This window comes from Podarcis liolepis (assembly GCF_965112155.1).
Source record: "Podarcis liolepis genome assembly, chromosome: Z".
Classification (NCBI taxonomy): Eukaryota; Metazoa; Chordata; class Lepidosauria; order Squamata; family Lacertidae; genus Podarcis; species Podarcis liolepis.
In genome coordinates, this window is record NC_139570.1 from 21,761,487 (window position 1) to 21,775,718 (window position 14,232).

The 14,232-nt window shown below is 42.8% G+C and overlaps 1 long non-coding RNA gene across 1 annotated transcript in view; it reads left to right on the top strand.

Annotated features, from left to right (window-relative positions):
• The window catches only part of LOC310698102, a 94,403-nt gene extending 92,122 nt beyond the window's left edge, over nucleotides 1-2,281 (top strand). The window contains exon 4 of the long non-coding RNA XR_014521305.1: nucleotides 1,652-2,281. This is a non-coding gene — a long non-coding RNA (uncharacterized lncRNA). The remainder of the gene's footprint in view (nucleotides 1-1,651) is intronic.
• Nucleotides 2,282-14,232: the final 11,951 nt, after the last annotated feature.

Below are 14,232 nucleotides of genomic sequence, written 5' to 3' on the forward strand. Positions count from 1 at the left end.
CAGTGTATCTTATTTTCATATATGTTTTAAAATCAACAAAAACGGTTTGTTTTTTAAGCACAGTGTGGGGCTTGTATTCGAAGGGTGAAAGTGCTTGATTAGGATCAGGCCGTCTAAAGGGTCATGCAAAAAATGAAAAAAACAAAACAAAAAACAAAAACCCCACCAGTCATCTGACAAATGGATTACTGCTGTAACTGATATGGTATTTTGTCTAATCTTATATATCTGACATGAGTTTTCTTGCCTTAGCAAAGAAATAATTTGCTCTTTCAACAGTCCTGTTTATCATGAATTAAGAAAAGAAAGAGAGGGAAGGAAAGGAAACAAGAAAAAAAGATGAAATTTAATATTTATTGCTACACTTTGTTTCCCTTTGGGAAATTTCAGAGAAAATGATCTCCCCTTTATTTTTGTCTATTTACTGAAGGCTGCTACATATGGGACATCTTCCATACTATGAGAAAAAAATAGCTCATGTGATTCCATTATAAGATATGAACCATTTTATTTGGATAACTATTTCTATGGTAGTTGCTTCCTTTGGAGGATTTTGGTCAGCTTTTTATTTTATGACCCTGTTTTAATATAGCTTGCTTTTCTCTCCACGCTGCGTATGAGCATCTAAAACTTTACAGGGTTGCAGATCCAGACAAATGTAGTTCTACATTTGTTCGTATATTGGTAAAGGGGACTGGAGCACATAATTATATTGTTAAGAGCTGGAAGCATCGCATCATAGAACTGTAGAGTTTGAAGGGACCCCTAGGGTCATCCAGCCCAGCCTCCTGCAATGAGGGAATCTCAGCTAAAGCATCCATGATAGGTGTCCATCCAACCTCTGCTTAAAAATCCCCATTGAAGGAGCAGTGAAGGAGGTCTTCTAACAACTCATAGCACTCTTAACAAATTACAGTTCCCAGCCCATGAGGTAAGGTGAGGCAGCTGCCTTCGGCAGCAGAGACCCAAGAGGTGGCACCTCCAGCAACAATGACAGCGTCCAGCAACATCTTGCTGGATGTTGCTGCCACTTTGCTGGCTGCTTTTGATTCTCTATATACTTTGATAGAAGCTATGACTGTTGAAGCGGTATGATACTGTGTTAAATGTATAGCACAGATGGGGCCTGTGTTTGTATAGGATAGCAGACCTAACTGGATTAGCCAAAATGCTATGAAGGCTTTATGCTGCGCAACAGCTTTCAAAAATATGAAAACCAACAGCTCAAAATTGAGGAGCCAGTCATTGTGTGTTCCATCCTAAGTGAAACCTACAATTGAACCTAATATGGTTAAGTCTGGTTTCCTCCTACACTCTATCTTAAGACTATGTCTTAAGACAATCTTTGAGGCTCAGCATCCAGCCAGTTTCCCCTTCTTCCCCTCCTGTTTCTTAATTTTGAGCCTGATGAAGAATTCTGGGAAACTCAAAAACTTGCTCACTATCTTATGTCATTTGGATGGGGGCATAATAACAGTATTGCTCAAGTGTGGCTTTTGGAATTTATCTGATGCAAAAAGCTTCATTCATTTCTTGGTTTAAGCTGGTATATATTGCAGTGCCACAACCTGGCCTCTTGAATGGTGAAAGGATAGACAGTGCGTGTAGGAAGAACATTAGCAAAGTAATGATTTCTTTTTCTCCTTACTAGGTAACTAGCTCTGAGGAACAGGCAAGGAAGGCCCAAGGAAGTTTGCTGTTCAATAAAGGATGCTGGGTTGCTTGGCAACCAATCGTTAGGCCCAATGGTGCAACCAGCCAGCCAGGCATTCCAAACTGGCTGCTTCCATCGTCTTACATCCTAACAGAGGTGTTTCTCCTTGGCTGATTTTACTGCCTTTTTGTAACCCATGGGGTCATGCATCCAGAAAGTCCTGGGCAGGAATTACAGCTGTATATAACTCCAAACTTTTGCCCCCTTTCCTAGAATGACTATTAAGGTATTTTGTCCACAAACTGGAATGGTCTTTTGTATATTGAAAATGTGATTCTCATTCCCGGTTACACATGAATGCCCTTATACCGCCAAGGTTTGTCAGCAAGAACAAATATAAAGCATATAAGGATGCTGAAAGTGTATTTTCAAGTTCAGGTGGAGCTCACGTCAACGCTTGGAAGTTTGTTGTGATGAGCATCACAAATGAATACCAAATTGGACTAAGTAAAAACAACATGCCCAGTGTAGATGAGAAGACAGGGCAGGTTGTTTGCCCACCAGTGAAAGGTCAGAAGTACTTCTGAAGAGCATTCACGTATTTTTCATATTTTCTTTCTCTTTCTCCAATGAAGTAAATGTATCTGCTGCAAACTGCATTTTTCTGGATGATATTATATGGTTTTATTATTATTATATCAAATGCCGCTCTGGGTACTTTTGGTAGACGAGTGGGATGTTACACATGAGCAACATGTGCTTTTAATTATCTTTTGAATGTTTCTAAATATCTGTTTTTGACCTTCTTTTATTTATGCTTCCAGTGTTGTTTGTAAATTGCTTAGAGGGCTTATGACAATCAACTGAGATATACATTTTGTATTATTATTATTATTATTATTATTATTATTAAGATGTGATTGTGGCAGCCTGCAAATGCAACAATCATTCTGCCAGTGGGAACCCCTTTCCTAATATAGCAAGTCCACTAAGTGGCTTGGGGTGACAAAAGTGTTGCAGTGTTGACCTATTGTCCATTTTTTTCCTACTTTTACAAGACCGGCACCTATTTTTCTGCTTGCACAATTAAAATAGCTTGAGCAACAATACCAGCCTACCCCAGTTCTTGTGCTGATGCTACATTGGATCTCACCCATCACCATTATTATTAAGCTGAGAGAGAGCACCATGACGCAGGTGGCTCCATTGCAGGTACTTGTGCCATCATTTTTTATTTCTGATGTGCATTTGATCTTTCCCCAAGAACCTCAAGATGATGTACACAGAGAGTTTCTTCCCCTTTCTTATCCTCAGAAAACTCTGTAGGGTAAGGGACTGTGGCTAGCCAAAGGTCACACATTGAGACAAAACTGCAGCTGAGATGTCAAATGAAATTTTGGCTGTCCTACCAAAACACGGCAAAGATTCAAAAAACAAAACACCAAACCAAGTATTTAATGCCAATTTTAAAAATTTAACTTGAAGGGGCATTTAAAAATAAAACCTAAAAATTAATTCGGGGTGATAAAAAGTAGCTTGTGAGTCCAGTAATTTATAAGCATGTTGTCCACTGAAAACAACCCATAACAGCCTCTAAATTCTAAAGCATCTTTAGAAGAAACAGTGGTACAAAATTCAAAGTTCTGTGCAATGGAAGGGCCTTTTCAGTTGCGGCTCGTAAGATGTGGAACTCCCTCCCTTCTGAGGTGTATCTTGTCCCTCTCTTTATAGTTTCAGCAAATGTTTAGAGGTGGAGAGACCTGATTCTACAAATGAACTACTGGCTGCTCCTATTAATAATAATTGCTATTTAGTGATTGGTACAAGCTGTTGTTTTTAAGGACTGGGTTACTTTCTGTGCTTTTATTTGATTATCCTGTAAACTGTGGTTTGTGGAAAGGGTGGTATATACACCATCTTAATAAGAAATAAAGACCCTATAAAACCAGACACTCCTTGCAGTATTTTCCCTTCCAATTGGTTCTGGCTCTGATTTGCATCTTTCTGCCATGTCATTTTCCATGCGTCATCAAAAGCAGCAGCATTTACAGAAAACACACACACACACACACACACACACACACACAGATGGGCTTCCATGGGCAAATTTGTTTAAGCTCAGTTTAAGCTCTGTTGTGGTTTTCCAATGGTATGATGGGCAAGAGACCACCAGACAGGAAACAATGTTTCCGAATGAGAAGCCTGATGACGGGGGGGGGGGGGGGCTCTTTCTGCCTTTCTCAGTGGTTATGCCAGAGCAGTTTAAATGAGCAAGTGATGAGTGCATTTGTTTTTAGAAACCTGAGGCCAGCTTTGGCAAACAGCTTATTCTAGTTGCTAGACGTTGTTCCTCTCAGCACTGATGATACTAATATGTGAGCAATTGGAGCCATCTCTCCGTCTCTCAGGACAAAAGGTATTTAGGTTTCCTGCTGACTTTTCAGCAACTTCAGAAGCAATTATCTAAAATACTTGGGACTAGCACATGTCAATCCCAGCATGTGGTGTTTCTTAATACAAAGCATTCCATGCATTTCATTGAAATACATGGGACTTAGCATGTATTGGATGCAAAACTGGATGCAAGACTGCTTTTTTTGCACCCCTCCCCGCCACAAAGAAATAGAGAAATTGGGGAGCTGGAGTGATCCGCCTGAAGGGAAGGTCTCATTGCTCTCCCAGCTTCTCAAAACAATGGGTCACTGGCCCCTATGCAGAAAGATACAGGGAAGGAAAGGTGTGGGGAGCTCAGTGCATCATGTTGTGGTGGAGTCAACCACACCAAAGCTCCATTCCCTTTGTGTCTCCCCACTTCCTTTGGTAAATACCAGTGACCAGCTGCATTGGAATGTTGGGAGAGTAATTGTGCCCCATCTGCCCCACCTCACTGACTGCTACCGATGACATCTCTAAGTAGGGTTGGGAAAACCATTCCATCAAGCTGCCTCAGTGGAAGAACTGTGAAGAGCTCTGGCTCACTCCATCAGAGTCTTCAAAACATTCTAAAACCCTTCAGCATAATAACATGGTGCAGGCTTGGTGGGAGGGAATTTCCTAAGTGTGGAGTCACCACAAAGAAGGACCTCATTCTCATGACCACCCACCTGGCTCATCTTTGAAGGCAGCCCCACATAGAGCTCTTTGCAGTAGTCTAGTCTGGATATGATTAGATCAGGGATCACTGAGGCAAGGTCAACCCCCTCCAGGAAGGCACATGTACCTGCTGAAACTGGTGAAAAAGCACTTCTGGACACTGACTCTGTTGGGCTTCCCCAGGACATGTATCTTAAGATAAGTGAGCTTAAAGGAGTTCATGGAAGGATACTTTCTCAACCCCTCTTCCCACCTGCCACAAACCTCTCCTAAAACATATCCCACCTGTTGAAAACATTGCTTAATAATGATGGAGTATGCACAAGGGGCTGCTGCAGTAGGGGGAAGTCTGCTGAATTTTGGGTGATCCTCCCATACCTCAGCAGCTCCTCACAGGCCATCCTACATGGTCCAGGAGGGCCTCCTGTGCATCCTGATGAAGTTTCGTTTGGGGGCATATGTGCAGATGGCTGATGTGTGAGCAAACAGAAGACTTTCCTTCTGTCAGCTCATTTAAGGTTACATTGCAGCTTCCAACCCAATGTGTCTACAGTAGGGCAAGGAATACAAAGAAAAGGAACTCCAAATCCACGCCAAATCCAGAAGATAGCAGTCCCTTTATTAGAATTAAGATTGCCACAAAATTTCAACAGAGCTCTTGAGATCTTCAGAATTCTTCCTGAGGTTGTAGGTTAAGCAAAGCGTGTGTGTAGAGGGACCTGACTTACTGGTAAAGCCACGAAGTCTGCACTGGTCCTAGTCTTAAAACTGAGTGTTAGAAATGGCTGATTCCTCATATTTGAGAATATAATATGCAGTGGTTGTTGGATCTGTTGCAGATAACTTCTTAAATTTGCTACCTTTCAACCACTTCACTCTTTTAAATTACACCTGTAAAACAACAAAACAAGTGTGTTAAAATGTCTTTAAAAATTAGAAGAATGATTCAGGGGAACGTGTGTAATTTCAAAAGAAGCAACTCAGTGAAGCATTTCCTTGGATATGTTCAAATTTCTTGCAGAATCAGTGGATAACTCCTTAAGAGATGCCTTTGATTTCAAAGAGCAAAGCTATTTTCATGAGGCAGAGATGTGCATTGGTTTAGGTCTACCAGTAACAGTCAGAGGTTGTGATGAGAATTGTTCATAACAGGTAGAAGCTGATGATTAGAATCATTCATATCGGCCTCATCAGTAAGATGACGATTGCCCCACTTATATTCCCTGGGTGCATAGTAAATCAATCACTAGCATCTCACTGTCCGCAAAAACTGTATTTTCCTTCTGTCATTTCATGGATGACATGATGTGCCAATCTTCTGTTCTCTGATGAGGGTTAGGAATGGACAGATTAGTCAATTTCCAGTCTAGCATGCCTTCATTCATAAATCCATTCCTTCCTATTTCTGCATTAATCTGTAAAAAAAAGTGCATGAAAAAAATCATATTTCAAAATGTGTTTTTCATTCCTGACACACGTTTTCAAATGTGTATTCTTTCAAAGTACACTTATGTAAATATACATTACTTTAAAATGCAAATTTTTATATGCATTCTGGTCCAATTTTTGTAGAGCCACAAATCGCATGGCAAAATTCAGGGAAGTGCAAAAAATCCAAATGATACCTGCATTTTGATCTACATGTTAGACTAGGAGTTGTAGATCAGGTAAATTTGTACTAAAATTCGAAAAAACAACAACCAAACAGTTCTTCAAACACAGCTTCTTGAAGGAGAAATGAACGTATTATAGCAGTGAGAATGCCAATCTTTTTGTTTTACAGGGTCACCAAACAGGGGTCTTAAATGTAGAGATTGAGATTCTTCAAAGGGCTCCCTCTATTGACAATCACTACAATTTGCACCTCACAGAAGTCAAATCTAAGCATTAAAAAAAAAAAAAGCCCCAAGTGTAATTGGGATAGTATTGGTCCATGTTTGTAGTTTAGCAGTGATATCCATAGACTAGATTTCCACAGATAATCATGTGACATGGCCTTCCTGAAGATGTACCATTTCAGAATGCAGGAGTGTGTGCTGGAGTCTATGGCATATTTGAATTCATGTAAGAAATTCTACACTTGTAAGAAGGATTCAGCTAGAAAGGATTATACACTTATAAAAAGGGTTCAGACCAGCCTTTTCTGTGATAATAACGTTTCCCCAGTTACCAGCAATTATCCACTTTGCTGGAGCCTTCTACACCCTGCTACCTTCTTTCTCGAAACTAGGGGTGTATGTGGTGGGAGGTCCTCTGCTGGAAAGACAGCAGCCTGTAGACAGCAGGACTGTACTGGAAGGCCTGCAGCACAATGGCAGAAACCCTGAAGAGCTACTGCCAGTCAGTGCAGACAATACTGAGATAGATGGACCAAATGGCTTCACCCCACCCCTTTGAACATTCCTTTCGAGAACTCAGCCTCCTTGCACTCTGAGAGTTTTCAGGTTATTTGACAGGTACTCCCAAAAGGTCCCACTGATTTTCAGGGCTAGCACCAGACTACCAGTTCCTAGATGAAACTGGGCCAATATTCTCAGGGTAATAGCCAGGTTTGGGCTAAGGTTGTATTGTACCACTTGGAGGACGTGTGAAAGAATGCGGCCTCCTGGGCCTTTCTGCCTGGGCCTTGGAACCCTTCCACAAACTCTCTCCTTAGGCCATCAGCTTTGCTCGCAAGTCTCCTCCTTTTCAGCCTGGCTGAAATGTGTCTTTGAACTGCAACAATGCCTCCTGCACGTCAGGATGGAGAATAGGTAGGAGTGTGTGGAAACTAGCGTACTGTACAAATGTAACATTTACATGTTGCTTCAGCCAGTTTTGCCTCTGCCCTCACCCACCACTTGCCCTTGGGATGGTTGTCCAGATGGGAATGTGTCCCTCAGGCTGAAAAAGCTTTCCCCGTTCCCAAGATTGTAGTCCATGTTTTTTCTTTTAACCACTCTTCCATTTTAACAGTCCTAGCAGCTAACCTCACAATCTCAGGTTCTGCAAATGCTAGAAACTTACCCTTTCTTTTTGTAAATGAAAGCTGGGGATATAGCAATTATGCTTCATGCAGGAGGGGGGGGGCGACTGTGTCCTTTGCCTCTTGCCCCTATATTAAAGGTAAAGGAACCCCTGACCATTAGGTCCAGTCGTGGCCGACTCTGGGGTTGCGGCGCTCATCTCGCTTTATTGGCCGAGGGAGCCAGCGTACAGCTTCCGGGTCATGTGGCCAGCATGACTAAGCCGAACCAGAGCAGCACACGAAAACGCCGTTTACCTTCCCGCCGGAGCGGCACCTATTATCTACTTGCACTTTGACGTGCTTTCGAACTGCTAGGTTGGCAGGAGCAGGGACCGAGCAACGGGAGCTCACCCCGTCGTGGGGATCTGAACCGCCGACCTTCTGATCGGCAAGTCCTAGGCTCTGTGGTTTAACACACAGCCCACCTGTGTCCCTTGCCCCTATATTACTTTACATTTATTTATTTATTCACTGCCTTTCCATACATGCTTAAGGTGTTTTATATCAAACTGGTGAAAAAATGCCAGACAAACAAAACAAAACAACATAAACATAAACAATTAGCCTACACTCTTTACAGCAGTCAAAATACAAATTCAGAATAAGGCAGATTCATATGCCCATGCATGGAAATATAAAGGGTGGGGATAAAATTAAAGTACTTATGATGCAGCCCAAGGATCAGTTAACAGCTGTTCCCACCCTGCCTTAGAAAACCCCAAACCCTGGTGACCCAGCTGTTCACACCCTGCAGTCTCCAGTATGTGGTGCTCCTTGGACTTCTGCAAATCCCTTCCCAATCCCTGGTGTTACGCTGTGCTTCCTGGGAGAAAGTGTGGGAGAAAATTGTAATGAGAATATATATATATATATATATATATATATATATATATATATGCGCGTGCACACACATTTGTGGCAAAGGTCTCTTGCCTCATCCCCCGCATTCAAGAGTTCAGTGTTACTGTATAGAAGCAAGAACAATTCCCCCCCCTCCAAAAAATATGAAAAATAAAAATAAAAATGTGATGTTCTTGTTAAAAGGACACAGCAGGGGGAGAGTAACTGCTCTAAACAGACAATGTAAAGGAGGAGAAAATAGCTCCCATGGACGCATTTGGATTGTTGATTCAGGTACCTCGAGGTAATTTGCAAGACCGTAGTTTTACAGAGTAGGAGCAGCTTTCTGGCTTCATTGCACACAGTGGGGAGGGAAACAGCAAGCCAGGCTCTTCATTTGTGCTTTTTTTATGTTGCTTCACAACCCAGGAACCATATGGGGTATAAACGGATCACTCCCTCTGAGCAGGCTGTGGAAGGGTTGCAGGGCAGGGGCTTAGCGAGGCAGTGGGAAGCAGTGAGACAGAAGCAGGAATGAAATATGGATTGAAATATCGCCATCGGGTGCAATATCCCTTGTAGCGGCAAGAGGTTTAATAAAATCCAAAAAAAGATATTTAGGCAGCACAGTGTGTATCTGAGCAAGGTTGTAAGGAGCATACTTCCCCCGTATTTCTGTGCTGAGCAGTCCTGTACTGAGCAGTATTTGGAGGTGGTCAGAGGTGACGGTGCATGGATTTGGGCTCCCCAAGTTTCAGAGCACAGGGAGTATAGTTGCTTTATACTGAATGTAGGTCACTGGTTCAGTTGACTGATATGGACTGTATCCAGACAGCACTTTATTCCATTTCCCTGACATTTCCTTATCTGATAATCTCCACATTTTATGTAATCTTTCACACAATATGAAATCCACTTCTTGAAAACTGGCAGAATCTGACGCTCATTTCTGTGTTACTCAGTTCCAGGGAAAAAACAAAGCAAAACACCATTTGTAAACCCAGTAAGCCTAGAAAACTGTGGGAGTTTTGCATTGCAATTTCATGTGGAGTGGTATCCCAGCATATACAGTTCTTTCCTGCCATTTAAAGTGTAGCATGGCATGGCAGTATATCAAAAGAAAAGCAACAGTTCCATAATGCAACATGTATTGCATTGTAAAAGGAACATGAGAAAATGGGACAGAAGTACTAGCATTATAAGCAGGAAAACTAACGCAGTAATCCTTACATCTGAATGCACCCATAATGTGCTCTGGCTGGCAGGGGCCCAGAAAGTGCTTCCCTCCACATCACTCAGTATGTGATCATTTTTACCAGAGAGGCCTAGGACTGAATCTGGTGAACCTTTTGCATGTGAAGCACGTTCTCTGTCATTGCACTTTGCACTCTGTCCATAGCTCTCCAACTTCACTGGGTCAGCTGCCCGTGACCTTAGTTTGGTGCAGCTGATTTATGTTAAGCAAATATCAGGGCCCTGAGCCAGATTAGGACAGCAGCACGGAGGACAAGGAGCAGAACCACTAAGAGATTTGAATATTAAGCAATTGGCAAATGCTTTTAAATAAGTAAACCATTTGCCACCCACAGTCCCTATTAGAATCCCCTCCAAATTTGATTTTCACAATAGGAAGAATGTTCTCTTTGGAACCAGGGCATTAGGATTCTGATCAGTAGTGCAGCAGAGGCAAAGGGTTAAAGCTCCCTCTGTTTGTAGTTGTCCTGATTTTTCTCAACTTATCTGCTTCTCTCTCTCTCTCTCTCTCTCTCTCACACACACACACACACACAAACACACACATAAAATCAGGAATGCAGTGCCTATGACCTATGTTACCTCCTGTTGACCCTCAATGCCATTTTGAGGACAGAGTCTTGGAGACTTACCGTATTTTTCACTCTGTAGGATGCACCCGACCATAGGACGCACCTTGTTTTAGAGGGGGAGAACAAGAAAAAAATTTATCTCCCTCTCTGTGCAGTGCCCCTTTGGCAAAGTGGCAGGAGAAACAGAGCCCCTTCCATTTCTCCTCCCGCTTCGCTGAAGGGGCGCTGTGCAGAGAAGGAAAGCTGTGCAGCGCCTCTCCAGCGAAGTAAAGCCAGGAGAGCAAGAGGGATCGGTGTGCAGCGGGAGCTCCGGAGGGCACCGGGAGCTCCCACTGCGCTCCGGAGGCTTCAGGTGGCTATCCCTGAAGCCAGGAGAGTCTTGCGAAAGGAACCTGAAGCCTCCGGAGCACAGTGGGAGTGCTCCCACTGCGCTTTGGAGGCTTCGCATTGCTATTGCTGAAGCCATGGAGCCTGCATTCGCTCCATAAGACGCACACACATTTCCCCTTAATTTTTGGAGGCAGAAAAGGCAACTATATATTCTGGAGTCCCTTCAGACTGGTTTCTCAGAGCCACCTTTCAAACTTCAAATTCTGTCAGGAGACAGACCATAAATCTCCCTCCCCAAAGAAGAGTCCACCTGAATTAAGCCAATAGTGTAGGGATGGGGAACTCATTTGGGGGCACTCTCCTGGCAGTCACCTGATGATATATGACATTAAGCATGGAGATATGTTATCTCTCATCTAAGCACTATGTAAAAAGTTCAAGGTAAAGGACCCCTGACAGTTAAGTCCACTCGCAAACGACTCTGGGGTTGCAGTGCTCATCTCGCTTTACTGGCTGATGTTTGGTCCGCAGACAGTTTTTCCAGGTCATGTGGCCAGCATGACTAAGCCGCTTCTGGCAAAACAGAGCAGTGCACAGAAATGCCGTTTACCTTACCGCTGGAGCGGTACCTCTTTATCTACTTGCACTTTTTGGTGTGCTTTCAAACTCCTAGGTTGGCAGGACCTGGGACCGAGCAACGGGAGCTCACCCCGTCAAGGGGATTTGAACCGCCAACCTTCTGATCGGCAAGCCCAAGGCTCAGTGGTCCTACACTGTGTCCCTACACCGGGATTGTACAACATGTGGCCCAAAGCTATAAATGTCTAACAACATGCTTAGTAAATCCCACTTTTGTGGCCACAGACAGACTGGAAGGAAAGGGGAGTTCATCAGATATATGGGAGGCTTCGATTCAGCTTGACACCACAAGGTGGAAGGAAACAATAGGAAGAGTGGGGAACCTTTGCTCCCCCCAGATGTTCCTGAATTACAACTCCCATCATCTCTTGCCTTTGGCCATGCTTGCTAAGGCTCATGGGAGCTGTAGTTCAGCAACATCTGAAGGGCCAAAGGTTTCCCTCTACTGATCCATGGAATAAATATATAAAACATTATTGTTTTGATTTTTCAAGAAACTCTGGCAAATGTACCAGTGTGGCATGTAATTGTGGCTCACCTGAACACCCCGCCACACACAAAAAAGAGTGGGATAAAAAAGAACACAGGTTTTTGCTTTTTTAATGAAATATGCATGTGCTAATGCATAGGTATAGTATTGCCTACACTGAGTGCCAGTAGCTCTACATAGTTTCAGGCAGGAATCTTTCCCAGCTCTAATTGGAGGTGCTGGGGATTGAACCTTTCTATGCAAGGTATGCTCTCTTGCACTCACCTGCACATCAAACCTTCAGTAACTATGATGGGACTATGGGCAGGTCCTCTGAAGCCCATCTAAGCTCTAGGACAGTTCCATAAAGGAGAGAGAAGGCATTTCTTGAGGTAGTACTAATCACTGTATTTGCAGAAACAGTGCTAAGCATTATTCACCATCCTATTTAGTTTCAAGCTGTTAAATTAGATTAGTTATTTGTATCACCTTATACGTTACATGGATTTGTTGTTCTCTTTTTGCTTTTATATAATGACATTGTTATTATCTATAATTGTTCCAAATATGTATTGGGGGGGTTATTATATTTGTTGTTCATTTTATGTTTCGTAAGTAGGGATGGGGGAGAATTTCAGTTCAGTTCTATCTAATCCACCCTTTCTGAAACAATGCGCAAGCTAAAATTTCAACATTTTTGCTTCTCTGAATTTTGCAATGCAGGTAGCCAGCCAAGTAATCTTTACAAAAATGTTTATATACAATGCCAGCCAAGTAATCTTTACAAAAAATGTTTATATACAATGCATATATTAATAAAAATGACATACTAGGAGAGATTGCTTTGCAAAGATGTGCATAATAGGGGGAATCACATAAAAGCAAGGAGATACTTGCACTAAATGCTGGTGAATATTCACAAAGAAGTAAAAAATAATCATAAACTGAAATATAAAAATGGAAAACTGAACTTAAGATTGGAAAGATGGAAAGTGAAAGAAACCAAAATTAACAGTTTTGCTGAATCCTAGTTGTGAACTTCTTTCGACACATTTTTGTAGAAAAATGTTATACAAATATGTAGAGGAATGAGTGATTTCTGCATCCTGGTACACTCAAAAATAAGCCATTTCAGCTTTCTGGGATGATGGCACTCCAGCTTCCTGGTCTTTGTGGTGAAAAGATGCTCTAAGGTGGCAGTGCAACTGTGAAGGAACATTGCCTCAGGGCCATTGTGCCTCCAGTTTTAATAGCTTTTCTTCTACCAAGTATAGATTCTGTGTATGTGTGTGTGAGAGAGAGACTGTCTGTGTGAGCAAGAGGAAGAACATAGCCAGAGGTCTTGGCCACCAGTCTATCCATTATTTTTAGTTGGAGTCACCTGAAAATCAGACCGCACACTCCAGTGTGGTGTGATGACCTTTGGGGTTTTTGAATTGTGCTCTTTTTCTGGTAAGATGCAAGTGGGTGACTTTGAAGGGGGACCCCCTCCTGTGCCATGCAAAAGTCTTTGAATTGTTCCTGATCTGCTTCTGAGGCTCCCCACTTATATGTAAGGTGCTTTGAAGATGAATACACCCATCACATGGGGGGGGGGGGAATAGAGGGAGGAGAAGAAGCCAGCACTATTCCCTTAGGTGAGCTAAAGCTGCAGATTTCATAAAGATGTTCACTATAATGGCTGCTGCTTTTTGGGTGGGACTTAGGAGGCAATCTTGGCAGTTTTGCAGCAACCCAAAGCAGCAGGTTATTTGGTATATTTCTTGAATGCTGTACAAGAACTTCATTTCAAGTCAGCAATGTCTTCTTAGACTTCCTTTTTCTTTTTTGTTTTTGCAGCACCTGCATTCTCATAGCATAGAAACTCTTCATTCATGAGTACCATCATCTCTTCTGTTTCTGATGTTCAGGCCTTAGTGCTGATGCTTAGGTAAAGGTAAAGGGACCCCTGGCCATTAGGTCCAGTTGTGGCCAACTCTGGGGTTGCAGCGCTCATCTTGCTTTATTGGCCGAGGGAGCCGGCGTACAGCTTCCGGGTCATGTGGCCAGCATGGCTAAGCCATTTCTGGTGAACCAGAGCAGCGCACGGAAACACCGTTTACCTTCCCGCCAGAGTGGTACCTATTTATCTACTTGCACTGGCATGCTTTCGAACTGCTAGGTTGGCAGGAGCAGGGACCGAGCAATGGGAGCTCACACCATTGCAGGGATTCAAACCGCCGACCTTCTGATCGGCAAGTCCTAGGTTCTGTGGTTTAACCCACAGCGCCTAGCCAAGAACAAAACACACCACAACCACACATGAAAGCAAGGTATTAATAGTCTGAAGGCTTGCAGAAATACAAAATACAAAAAAACCCACCCACCCACGAAC